This window comes from Pan troglodytes, chromosome 1 (assembly GCF_028858775.2).
Source record: "Pan troglodytes isolate AG18354 chromosome 1, NHGRI_mPanTro3-v2.0_pri, whole genome shotgun sequence".
Taxonomy (NCBI): Eukaryota; Metazoa; Chordata; class Mammalia; order Primates; family Hominidae; genus Pan; species Pan troglodytes.
This window is the reverse complement of record NC_072398.2, coordinates 202,813,610-202,827,338: the sequence shown is the minus strand read 5'-3', so window position 1 is coordinate 202,827,338 and position 13,729 is coordinate 202,813,610. Positions and strand designations below refer to the sequence as shown.

The following is a 13,729-nucleotide window of genomic DNA, read 5'->3' as shown; positions in this document are numbered from 1 at the left end:
TACAGTATTTAGAGAACAGTGGTTAAGAGCACAGACTCTGGAGTCAGACTCTGTAGTCAGACAAACCTGGGTTCAAATCTTACCTCTCTCACTTCCTACCACAGAACCACAGCCAAGCATGTCCTCCCTCTGATTCTCAGGTCCCTCACTGAAAATGGAGCTGATAATACCCAGGCACATACCTCTCCAGAGTGGTGTGAAGAGTCAATGAAATAATGTGTATAAAGTCCTTATCAGGGCTGGGCGCAGTGGCTCCTGCCTGTAATCCCAGCACTTTGGGAGGCCAAGGCGGGCAGATCACTTGAGGTAAGGAGTTCGAGACCAGCCTAGCCAACATGGTGAAACCCTATCTCTACTAAAAATACAAAAATTAACCAGGCATGGTGGTGCATGCCTGTAATCCCAGCTACTCGGGAGGCCAAGGCAGGGGAATCACTTGAACCCAGGAGGCAGAGATTGCAGTGAGCCAAGATGACGCCATTGCACTGGAGTCTGGGCGACAGAGCGAGACTCCATCTCAAAAAAAAAAAAAAGAAGATGCCTGGTCTGGTCTATAGTGAGAGCTCATTGAATGTTGGCTATTGTTACTCTTACCTCCCTACCCCAGACAGAGTTGGAAATTCCACCTCAAGTTCCCATAACAATCTATCACATTGCATTATCATAGCTGTTGATTTCTCTCTCCTTTTGGACTAGGAATTCCCAAGGGCCAAGGCTTCTGGCATATCACCAATACCCATCACAGGGCCTCCTACATAGCAAACACATGAGAAATACTGACTAAATAGACAGGTGAGCCTCTGTACACACACAGTCACAGTGTCCCTCACTCTTCGCTTCCAAACTCTCACACCCCAGCTCTAGCCACTCCCAGCTCTTAGATTCGCTGGGGCCAGTCCCACTTTCCTCATCTATAAAATGGGAATAGCATCAACATTGAGGCTGGAAAGGTGGCCCACATCTATAATGCCAGCACTTTGGGAGGCTGAGGTAAGAGAATTGCTTGAGGTCAGGAGTTTAAGACCAGCCTGAGCAACATAACCAAATTTTGTCTCTACAAAATTAAAAATTAAAAAAAAAATTAGCCAGGCATGGTGGCACATGCCTGCAGTCCTAGCTACTATGGAGGCTGAGGCTGCAGGATCACTTGGGTCCATTACAGTGAGCTATGATCATACCACTGCACTCCAGCCTGGGCAACAGAGCAAGACCCTATCTCTTAAAAATAAAAATAAGGGCCCGGCGCGGTGGCTCACGCCTGTAATCCCAGCACTTTGGGAGGCTAAGGCGGGCGGATCACAAGATCAGGAGATCGAGACCATCCTGGCTAACACGGTAAAACCCTGTCTCTACTAAAAATACAAAAAATTAGCTGGGCAAGGTGGTGGGCGCCTGTAGTCCCAGCTACTCGGGAGGCTGAGGCAGGAGAATGGCGTGAACCCGGGGTGCAGAGTCTGCAGTGAGCCAAGATTGTGCCACTGCACTCCAGCCTGGGCAACAGCGAGATTCCGTCTCAAAAAATAAATAAATAAAAATAATAAATAAATAATTAATACAAATTAGGCTGGGTGGGGTGGCTCACACCTGTAATCCCAGCACTCTGGGAGGCCGAGGCAGGCAGATCACCTGAGGTCAGGAGTTCAAGACTGGCCTGGCCAACATGACGAAACCCCATATCTACTAAAAATACAAAAATTAGCTGGGTGTGGTGGCGCACATCTGTAATCCCAGCTACATGGGAGGCTGAGGCAGAAGAACCACTTGAACCCGGGAGGGGGAAGTTTCAGTGAGCTGAGATTGTGCCACTGCACTCCAGCCTGGGTGACAGACCGAGACTCCATCTCAAAAAAAAAAAAAAAAACTTGACCTCACAGGATAGCCCTGATGTTGAAGACAGACAACCTCTACAGTGCTAGGCATATAGAAGGTACTCAATACATGAGTTACTTCCTGTTCTGACATGCCCTGTTGCTTGATATTTGTGCCCTGACCTGGCCGTGCCAACCACACCCTCTAATGTTACCTCTCACAGAGTGGTTTCAATACCATTTCTCCAAGATGCAGAAGGGACGAATTAAGGGAGCAGAAATCCTGACCTCTGGGGAATTCTGTGCCAGGCTCCCTACAATTCCCAGCGCAAGGGACCATGCACATTTATTGGCTGATGAATGAAGCACCATGTCTGGGAGAGGTTACGGACAGGGTCTAGGGCACGAGGGATGAAGATGATCTGGGTACCAGTCAGAGTTACCCAGTGTTCCTTCTCACTGGGGACCTCACCCTGGCCCCAGATATGTATATTACATTGAGGAGACTCAGCCTCTGCTCAGTTGGCCTAGGAAACCCCAAGTCTGGCCTGGGTCTCTCCTCCTGGCTCCCAGATACCCAGGTGGCATCTGTTTGTGAGTTACCCTATCCAATTTTGCTTCCAGGACAGGGCCAGGAAGAGGGAGGGAGGAACCATCTCCTCTGGGCTGCCCCAGCACTGGGCACATCATGCCTCTGTTATGCCTCTGGTTTTTGTGTGTGTGTTGCGGGGGTGGGGGGGTTGAGACTGAGTCTCACTCTATCACCTAGGCTGGAGTGCAATGACGCAATCTCAGCTTACTGCAACCTCCGCCTCCCAGGTTCAAGCGATCCTCATGTGTCAGCCTTCCAAGTAGCTGGGATTACAAGCGCATGCCACCATGCCTGGCTAATTTTTATATTTTTAGTAGAGACAGGTTTTCACCATGTTGGCCAGGCTGGTCTCAAACTCCTGATCTCAGGTGATCCACCCACCTCAACATCCCAAAGTGCTGGGATTACAGGCATGAGCCACCGCACACAGCCATGCCTCTGTTATACCAGGAATCACGCTGACATCTTCCCAGCCTGGGAGTTCCTGAGTCCTGCTGGTGTCCTCGTGGCCAGTCCAGGACCCCGTCCAGGGAAAAAAGCAGGGCTGGGCACAGGCCCTGGCGTCACACAGACCTGAGTCTGCACCTGGGTCTGTTTCTTCCTTGCTGCGTGATCCTTGGCTCTCCCAGCCTCCTTTTCTTCATCTGCAAAATGATGGTAATAAAACCTTCCTCACAGGGTGGTTGTGAGAGCTGAGTGAAGCAATTTACTCAATAACTGTGAACTCCCTTCCCTGCTGTCCTCAGAAAATGTTTGTTGAATAAGTGAATAAAGAAGCAACCGAACTGGCCATGCACTAAGCCAGCTACACATTCTCTCCTAGAAGCAACCGGGGTTAGCCGGAGAGAAAGCATAGGAACCAAAGCCAGGGGATGTGGGCGCTGGCCTCAGCTGTGCCACTCACCCACATATCTTGACTGAGCCTCATTCCAGCTCTGAGCCTTGGGGTTTTTATCTGCAAAATGCGGTGCCTGTGCCTCGCTTATCTCAAAGCATTGTTGTAAAAAAAAAAAAAGGAAGTGAGATTATTGGTGGTGACAGTTTTGGGTAAACAGTAAAGCACTTGGTACATTGAAATGGACTTTATGAACTGTGAAAGGTAGTGCAGGCTGGGTGCAGTGGCTCACGCCTGTAATCCCAGTACTTTGGGAAGCCAAGGCAGGAGATGGCTTGAGGCCAGAAGTTCAAGACCAGCCTGGGAAACATAGCAAGACCCCGTTTCCACAAAAAAAAAAAAAAAAAAAAAAAAGTTTTTTAAATTAGCCAGGCATGGTGGCATGCGCCTGCAGTCCTGGCTACTTGGGTGGCTAAAGCTGGAGGATAGCTTGAGACCAGGAGTTCAAGGCTGCAGTGAGTCACGATCATGCCACTGCTCTTCAGCCTGGATGACAGAGCAAGACTGTGTCTCTTAAAAAAAAAAAGGGGGGGTGTGCGGGGGGTGTAGGCCAGGCATGGTGGCTCACATCTGTAATCCCAGCACTTTGGGAGGCCGAGGCAGGCGGATTGCTTGAGCACGGGAGTTCAAGACTAGCCTGGGCATCATGTCAAACCCCACCTCTACAAAAAACAAACAAACAAAACAAAACAAAAACAAAAACACAAAAATTAATCAGGCAAGATGGTGTGCACCTATAGTATCAGCTACTCGAGAGACTGAGGTGGGAGGACTGCTTGAGCCCAGGAGATCGAGGCTGCAGTGAGGTGTGATCACGCCACTGCATTCCAGCCTGCGTGACAGAGCAAGACTTTGTCTCAAAAGAAAAAAAAAAAGAGGAGGGGGGGCGGGGTATGCACAAATTTGGTTTTGACATGCTTCTCCCATTAGCCAGCCAAGCTCAACTCCAAACCCAGGCCCTGAAGATCTCCCTCCTACAGAACCAAGGGGGTGGGGAGGGGTGGCTGAGTGGTGATCCTCCCCCTGCATATTCTGTCTCTCTCTCACACACAAACACACAAACAAATACACACACAGAATCTGGCTGTGATTCCCCTCGGCCGAAGACACACAGAGGCATATCAGCCTCTCAGCTGGCTTTGCTGGCCATCTGCTCCTGGGAGGGGAGCTGTCTGGCTGGAGCAGGCCACATGCAGCCTGGATATGCTCCCGGCCCATCATTCCAGATACATGTAGACATAGCCAGAGCCAGCTCCCTGTCCACCCCACATAACCACAGACACACATGCACACACAAAGACACACCAGAGGCTTCTCCCCGCTCTCATCATGCTGTCAAGGAGCCCAAGAGGGGGTGGTCAGAGAGGGGGCTGCAGCAGGGTCCCAGCACTTGCCCTTTGGGAGCTGGCTCTGCTCCCGACCCAGACACACACCCCTAGGCCCATCAAGGGGTGCTGCTGGCTCCTGCTCCACTGTTGCCCTCTCTGAGGTCCAAGCCTCCACCCATCTAGGGGATCAGAACAGGAAAGTGGGGGATGCCACCAAGAAAGAGAATGCCGTCCTCTTCAACAAGGCCTCCTTCACAGGCCTGGGGTGGGAAGTGGGGAATCTCTGCTCCCTGTAAAAGGACAATAAGATCCCAGCCTCTCCTCATACCTGCTTCCCACCACCAGTCAGAGAAAACTCAGTCCTGTAGGCACATTTTGTCACTGATAGCATAAACTGTGAATTCCTTACTCCTTCAATGACCAGATGGGGAAACTGAGGCCCAGAGATGAGAAAGGATTTTCTCAAGGTGAACACAGTGTCAGGGGCAGAGCTGGGACCAGATACTGGGCCTCTGGCTCACCGTCCGTTCCCTTCCAACTGCAAAAACCGCTTCATCATTCATCTGTCCTGTGCATATTCTAAGCATATGCTATGTTGCAAACCCTGTGCTAAGGATAAAGGATACAACAGTGAACAAAACAGTTTCCTCATCCCTAAGGCGTTTACAGCAGGAATCCCAGAGTCAGCATTAGAGGGAATTCATCGGTCCCCTTTGCGCAGCATTTTCCAATTGACAAAGCACTTCCCCATCCCAACTCTTACTTCATCCTCCCTGCAAACTCACAGGTCAGTGGTTTGTTTTGTTTTGTTTTGTTTTGTTTTGAGACGGAGTCTCGCTCTGTTGCCCAGGCTGGAGTGCAATGGCGCCATCTCAGCTCACTGCAACCTCCGCCTCCCAGGTTCAAGCAATTCTCCTGCCTCAGCCTCCCGAGTAGCACCCGCCACCACGCCCAGTTAATTTTTGTATTTTTAGTAGAGATGGGGTTTCACCATGTTCGCCAGGAATGGTCTCCATCTCTTGACCTCGTGATCTGCCTGCCTCGGCCTCCTAAAGTGCTGGGATTACAGATGTGAGACACCGTGCCCAGCCCACAGAGGTCAGTATTTTAACCTGCAATCTGCAAAGGAGGAAAGTGGAACTTCCGAACAACTCAAGGCCCCGGCTTGTCAGCAGGAGCTGAGATCGAAACCCCGGATGCCCACCTCAGGCCCAGGACCCAGTCATCTAAGGGGCTGACCTCTTTCTCCGGCGGTTTGTCAGCACCTAAAGATAGTGGTGTCTCTTTTGCTTCTCTAGCACTCCCCAACACACCTCCCACCCCTACCGCCTCCCCCAACACACACACCACCCCAAACACCTGGAACACAGCTGGGTATTCAGTCAGAGCTAAAGGAGAGCAGCCAGAGGTGTGGGGAGAGAGCCTGCTGGTTCTGTCATATTTCACAAGTGAGTGAGTGCACAGCCCCATGTCTGGACCTCCTGCAAGCAGAGGACGGTGGGTGCCAGCCTGGGCCCTGTCCCCAGCACCTGGGACCTGATAGGGGCATTGTTTGTGGGCTTGGCCCTGTGTATAAGAACCTGGTTATTTTCAGCACCCCCTTCCCCACCCCGCAAACCTAGCATTTAGTGAGTTCCTAAGTACCCCGCCCTGTACCAGATCCTTTATATGACCCGACAATTCTGTGGGGGAGATGGGATTATCATTTTTTGACAATTTAGAAAACTGCACAGAGATGGAGCGTAACTTGGCCAAGACCACACAGCTAGTCAAGTAGATGTCATTTGGCTCCCTGAGATCCAAGCTGCCCCCATCACCACCATCACCACCTCCCAGTAGGGTCTCTGGGGTCAGCACTGCCACCATCACCACCATCACCACCTCCCAGTGGGATCTCTGGGGTCAGCACTGCCACCATCACCACCATCACCACCTCCCAGTGGGATCTCTGGGGTCAGCACTGCCCCAGCCTCAGAAAAGCCAAACTTGGGTGTTGGGTTCTCCAGGAATGTTTGGACACTAGAAGTTATTTCTAAACATGAGACTCTGGGCCTGAGAAAGGTGCCAGAAAAATCCCTTAAAAACAGAAGCAGCCGAGCACAGTGACTCAAGCCTGCAATCCCAGCACTTTGGGAGGCCGAGGCAGGCTGATTGCTTGAGCCCAGGAGTTGGAGACCAGTCTGGGCAACAAGGCAAGACCTCATCTCCATAAAAAATACAAAAATTAGGCAGGCATGGTAGAGCATGCCTCTAGTCCCAGATACTCGGGAGGCTGAAGTGGGAGGATCACCTGAGCCTGGCAGGTCCAGGCTGCAGCGAGCCATGATCGCGCCACTGCACTTCTGCCTGGACAACAGAGTGAGAGACCCTGTCTCAAAAAAAAAGAAAAGAAAAGAAATAGAAGCACCCATCTGCTTAGGTGCAGCCTGGGGGCATGACCTTGGTTTGCCTCCTGAGGACATTTTTATATGCCTCCCCCTTGCCCAGCAGGGGCCAGGATTCCCCCTTACCTGTAGCAGGGGCAGCGGCTTCAGCTGCAGTGACCGTGTGTCTCTGTCTGGGTCCTGGCCCCAGCCTCAGCCTCTATGCTGTCTGGCAATTGCAGAAGTGAAGAAACAGAGCGTATCACTACCAAGTCACCCCTGGGAGGAAATGCTGTGGCCCTAGGGCCTCTCAAGGGGTACCACAGGAACTTCCAAGCTGGGCCGCCAGGACCTGGGCACTGCACAGAGGCTTCTCAAAGAGCGAGGGATGGGGTGGCCTCGGGGACAGCGCCCGAGGCCAGGAGCTAAGGTGAGAAAGAGGAAAAGCAAGAGAGAGAAAGCAAGTGCATGTACTCAAGAGAGCGAAAAAGGGAGCATGAGAGTGAGAAAGAGGAGGGAGGAGAGATGAGGGACCAGGAAAATCAAAGGAGAGAGGGAGGAGGCAGGAGGGAGTCGGGAAAAAAAATGAGAGGGCGGAGGAATGGATGGAGGGAGCGAGGCTCAGGGAAAAAGACAGATGTAAACACCGGGAGAGATGAGAGGAACAAGGAGATTCAGGGACAAAGACAAGGTAAGATCCAAGACAAAAGACGAGATGACAAGACACAGACAGCGAGCATGTGCCTGTGCACATTTGGGTCTGTGCGTCTCTGGATGGGGGTGAGAGAGAAAATAAAAGAAAGGGAGTGGAGGAAAGAGAATGCCCGCTGGGATATAAAGTGGAGGGAGAAGAGAGGAGCTCGGAAGAGCCACTGTGGTCAGCGGCATGACAGGGCAGGGCCTCCCTGGAGACCAAGAAACATTGAGCCCAGAAACCCCATGGGAACAGATCTGTGGGGGTGGAGGTGGAAGCTCCCTGAGACCGTGTTTTGTAGAGATAGGGTCTCCCTGTTTTGCCCAGGTTGGTCTCACACTCCTGGGCTCAAGGGATCCTTCCGCCTCAGCTTCCCAAAGTGTTGGGATTACAGGCATGAGCCACTGAGCCTGGCCCTCTGTTTGTTTTTGTGTTCAAGCGGTTGATTTCTGGAGAGAACTGGCTCCATTGTCCAGTAGAATGTTCTATATTCTGGACTTGGTTGATGGCTTCCTTGTGAGGTCCTTTAATCTATTCCTCTGTCTCCTGTATTTTCTGAAAACAGGTTAGACCTAAAGGCTTGATTAGATTCAAATTTGGACATACTTTCTTCTTTTTTTTTTTCACCCAGGCTGGCGTGGGTTGGCAGCGTGTGAGTTCATGGGAGCGTGCAGGTGAAGAGGGGTGGACAATCGATGGTGAACGCACATGAATGTGTGAGTGTAGGTGTGGGGGTATGTGTGAAAGTGAGCTGGTGGGGGCATCCCGTGTGCATAAGTGAGAGGTGAGCCAGAGTATCTGCCTCAGTTTCCAGTCCATTTACCCACTCATTCCTTCAACCAACCAACAAGCACCATCTGAGCACCCCCAGGCACCAGGCACTGGGGTGGACCCTGTCTAAAGAAGCAAGTCCCTCAGATACATCGCCGACCCAACAACCTCCTACACAGAGAGGGAAACTGAGGTCCTGACAGGACCAGGGTCCCACAGCAAGGCAGGTATAAGGAGAGTCGGGGGCCTGCATCGGCATCCAGTCTCAGCTCCACTCTGGGTATCTGGGCCAGGCTCCTCCTCCTAATGTCCCTTATCAAAGCCAAAAATGGCTCTCAAAGGACAAAACACTTTTTTTTCTTTTTTTTTTTTTTTGAGACAGAGTCTCACTCTGTCTCCCAGGCTGGAGTGCAGTGACGCAATCTCAGCTCACTGCAACCTCTGCCTCCCACTTTCAAGGGATTCTCCTGCCTCAGCCTCTGGAGTAGCTGGGATTACAGGCAAGCACTGCCATGCCCGGCTAATTTTTGTCTTTTTAGTAGAGACGGGGTTTCACCATGTTAGCCAGGCTGGTTTTGAACTCCTGACCTCCAATGATCTGCCCACCTCAGCCTCCCAAAGTGCCGGGATTACAGGCATGACCCACCGCGCCTGGCCAGGACAAACCACTTTTAACATTTGCCTCAGTCATGTAGAACTAGAGCCAAGCATCTGCCCCCTCCTCCACCTCCAGCCCCCCATCACACACAGGCAGACACATTCAGACCACATAACACTTGCACACTCGCATACACTCAGCGCCTACTCTCATGCGAAGATGCCCACTCACACTGTGTTCCTCCACTCACCTGCACACTCATGCCCAGTCTCCCCTCACTCACACCTGCCAGGCTCATCTCCTTCCTCGAGTTCATGCGTCCATACTGCTCCACGCTCACGCACCACACGCATTCTCCCAATCCCCATGTCCTGCCAGGGACACTGAAACAGGCTCAGGCCAAGCACTTTGGGAGACCAAGGCAGGAGGATTGCTTGAGCCCAGGAGTTCGAGACCAGCCTGGGCAATATAGTGAGACCCCATCTTTATATTTAAAAAAAAAAAAAAAAAGAAAAGAAACAGGCTCAGTTTGATCATTTCTTCTTGTCTCCCTTACAGGCTTTTTGAGCCTCGAGTGCCCTGAAATATGAGGACATGGTCTGTACATGAACTTAGCCTTCATGCAAACTGCTCACCTAAAAGGCAAGGCCTCAACTCTGCTCCCCAGCCCAAATCCTTGGTTCCAAAACAGTTTCACCTCAGCCCTCCTCCAGCCACCACCCTCCAGGAGGGACAGCAAGCCTGGGAGGGACCTCCGGGATCAACCAGCCTCCATTGCCCAGAGTCTCCAGGACGCCTGGCTCAAGGTCCGGGACTGTTGGCTCGGCCTGCCTTCCAGTATAGTCCCTTCCATGCGCGCATGTGGCAACTGCAGATCAGCACCTCTTTTGAGATTATCAATAAGCAGGGTAGGTAGGTAGATATTACTATCAATATTTTACAAATGAGGAAACTGAGTTCAACTCTTTCTCTCACACCCCACATCCATTCTGTTAGCAAATTATGTTGGCTCCACTTGAAAATATTTCCAAATTTGGCCGGGCACAGTGACTCACGCCTGTAATCCCAGCACTTTGGGATGATGAGGCGGGCAGATCACTTGAGGTCAGGAATTCAAGACCAGCCTGGCCAATATGGTGAAACCGTGTCTCTACTAAAAATAATAATAATTAAAAAAAGAGTCAGGCATGGTGGCACACACCTGCTGATTACCGCTGGTAATCCCAGCGGCTTGGGAGGTTGAGGCATGAGAATTGCTTGAACCCAGGAGGCGGAGGTTGCAGTGAGCCAAGATGGTGCCACTGCACTCCAACCTGGGTGGAAAAAAAAAAAAAAGAAAATATGTCCAAATTTGAATCTAATCAAGTCTTTAGGTCTAACCTCAGTTTTCAGAAAATACAGGGGACAGAGGAATAAATTAAAGGACCTCATAAGGAAGCAATCAACCAATTCCAAAATATAGAACATTCTACTGGACAATGGAGCCAGTTCTCTCCAGAAATCAACCGCTTGAACACAAAAACAAACAGAGGGCCAGGCTCAGTGGCTCATGCCTGTAATCCCAACACTTTGGGAAGCTGAGGCGGAAGGATCCCTTGAGCCCAGGAGTTTGAGACCAACCTGGGCAAAACAGGGAGACCCTGTCTCTACAAAACAAAACAAAAGTTAAAAATAAAATGAAATAAAAGCACAAAAGAAACAGGGAGGAGATTGTTCCAGATTAAAAGAGATTTAAGAGGATGGACATGGTGGCTCACGCCTGTAATCCCAGCTACCCGGGAGGCTGAGGCAGGAGAATTGCCTGAACCCGGGAGGCAGAGGTTGCAGTGAGCCAAGATCAAGCCACTGCTCTCCACCCTGGGCGACAGAGCAAGACTCTGTCTCAAAATATATATATATTAAAAAAAGAAGTTGCAGCTGAGCCTGCAACAGGCAGGGAGGGAACCAGGAAATAAATACTCAAACCTTTCTCTTCTCCCATCCTCTGACCTCTTATCTTATCGGCACCGCCAGTTGGCTGAGCCCAACCAGAAACAAAGGAACCATTAATGTAGTCCATACAGGGCAGCCTCCGGGGCAAGAGGTGGGTGAAGAAGGGTGGAGTGTACTCTGGGCATGCATCACCAATCCCACAGTGGGTCTGGAGGAGAAAGCAGAAGATATCCAGGACAGACATACCTGAGAAAATCACAGAAACTGGTATATGGACAGGATTTTAGATAATTCTAAGGAATTATTGATAATAGCATTAAGAGATAATGGTGTTGCAGTTATAAACAAAATGTCCATATATGTGGAATTTGCTTTAAAATATTACAGCAAAATAAGAAGAAAGGAAGGAGAGAGAAAGTAAAGAAAAAGAGAAGAAATAAAGAAGGATGGATACAGAGTATGAAGAAAAAAGAAAGGAAGAGGAATGAAGGGAGAGAGGGGAGAAATAGAAAATGTGGCAAAATATTTATTTTATTGATTGATTGATTTTTATTTATTTATTTTTTTGAGATGGAGTCTCACTCTGTCTCCCAAGTTGGAGTGCAGTGGCGCGATCTCAGTCTCACTGTGTTGTCCAGGCTGATCTCAAATCCCTGACCTCAAGCAATCTGCCCTCCTCCGCCTTCCAAAGTGCTGGGATTACAGGTGTGAGCACCACGCCCGGTCGTGTGTTATTTGAAACCACTAAGTTTGTGGTAACTTCTTATAGCAGCCACAGGAAACTACCACAAGGATTTCTTGTACTCTTCCTTCTCTTTTTGTGTATGTTTGAAAACTTTTCTATGAAGTTGTGTTTGAGCACGTACAATTCACAACACCACCTATAAAACAGTCTTGCCAAGGAAACCGAAACAGAATCAGCAAGTTTAATCACTAGTTTACTCCTGTTACAGAAGGAAACAGATCATAGGGATGCACTCAACAAACGCACATGATAAGAAACATACGGAACACACAACCTGCTTTCTTCAATAAATAAATTCTAGCCGGGCGCGGTGGCTCACGCCTGTAATCCCAGTACTTTGGGAGGCTGAGGCGGGTGGATCACCTGAGGTCAGGAGTTCAAGACCAGCCTCAACATGGAGAAACCCCATCTCTATTAAAAATACAAAATTGCCGGGCATAGTGGTGCATGCCTGTAATCTCAGCTACTCGGGAGGCTGAGGCAGGAGAATTGCTTGAACCTGGGAGGCGGAGGTTGCGGTGAGCCGAGATTGCACCATTGCACTCCAGCCTGGGCAACAAGAGCAAAACTCCATCTCAAAAAAAATAAAAATAAATAAATAAATAAATTCTAAACAAGAAAAAAAGATATAGGGAGAAACTATTGATTAAAAGATAATTAAGAGGTCGAGCATAGGAGCTCATGCCTATAATCCCAGCACCTTGAGAGGCCGAAGTGAGAGGATCACTTGACACAGGAGTTTGAGACCAGCCTGGGCAACACAGTGAGAACTCACCTCTAAATAAATTAACTACTTAAATAAAGAGAATTAAGAGACATAGCAACCAATTGCTACATGAATCTTCTCGGATCCTGATTCAAACAAAAGGGAAAAAAAAGAAAGAAATTGGGCCAGGCGCAGTGGCTCATGCCTGTAATCCCAGCACTTTGGGAGGCCGAGGTGGGTGGATCACTTGAAGTCAGGAGTTCGAGACCAGCCTGGCCAACATGGTGAAACCCCGTCTGTACTAAAAATACTAAAATTAGCTTGGCATAGTGGCACATGCCTGTAATTCCAACTACTCAGGAGGGTGAGGCAGGAGAATCGCTTGAACCTGGGAGGCAGAGATTTCAGTGAGCCAAGATTGCACCACTGCACTGCAGTCTGGGTGACAGAGTGAGACTCTGTCAAAAAAAGAAAGAAAGAGAGAGAGAAAAGGAAGGAAGGGAGGGAGGGAGGGAAATTGAGGATTGCCAGGCATGGTGGCTTATACCTATAATCCCAGCACTTTGGGAGGTCCAGGTGGTCCTCACTTGAGGACAGGAGTTTGAGACCAGCCTGGACAACATAGCCAGACTCCATCTTTACAAAAACTTTTTAAAATTCGCTGCAGTGAGCCATGATCATGCCACTGCACTCCAGCCTACATGGCAGAGTGAGACCCTGACTCTTAAAAAAAAAAAAAAGTGTGCTGATAATTGTTGAAGCTGGCTAAGGGTACATGAGGATCCATTATACCTTTAAATGTACTGTTGCACATGTTTTCTGTTCTTTTTGAGACGGAGTCTCACTTTTGTCACCCAGGCTGGAGCGCAACGGCACGATCTCGGCTCCCTGCAACCTCCACCTCCCGCTTTCAAGTGAGTCTCCTGCCTCAATGTCCCAAGTAGCTGGGATTACAGGCACCTGCCACCATCCCTGGCTAATTTTTGTATTTTTAGTAGAGATGGGGTTTCACCATGTTGGCCAGGCTAGTCTCGAACTCCTGACCTCAAGTGATCCACCCACCTCAGCCTCCCAAAGTGCTGGGATTACAGGCGCGAGCCACCAGGCCTGGTGGTTTTCAATTTTTTATAATTAAGAAAGGGTTTTTTGCTGTTTGTTTTTTAAAGAAATTCAATTTTGTGTTTGTTTTTTAAAGCAATACTTGTTGAGCTTTTGAGATCAGAACAGCAGTGAAAAAGAAAACTGTCCCAATGTTATGTAGTGGATAATTGTGTCTTGGGATGTAATTTTCCTGAGA

General features: G+C 49.6%; 1 protein-coding gene across 1 annotated transcript in view; it reads right to left on the bottom strand.

Moving 5' to 3' along the window:
* Positions 1-7,232, bottom strand: part of PTAFR (platelet activating factor receptor) — a 29,526-nt gene extending 22,294 nt beyond the window's left edge. The window contains exon 1 of the mRNA XM_001152150.6: positions 7,134-7,232. The gene's annotated coding sequence lies outside the window, so the exon portion shown is untranslated. The remainder of the gene's footprint in view (positions 1-7,133) is intronic.
* Between the last annotated feature and the right edge of the window lie 6,497 nt (positions 7,233-13,729).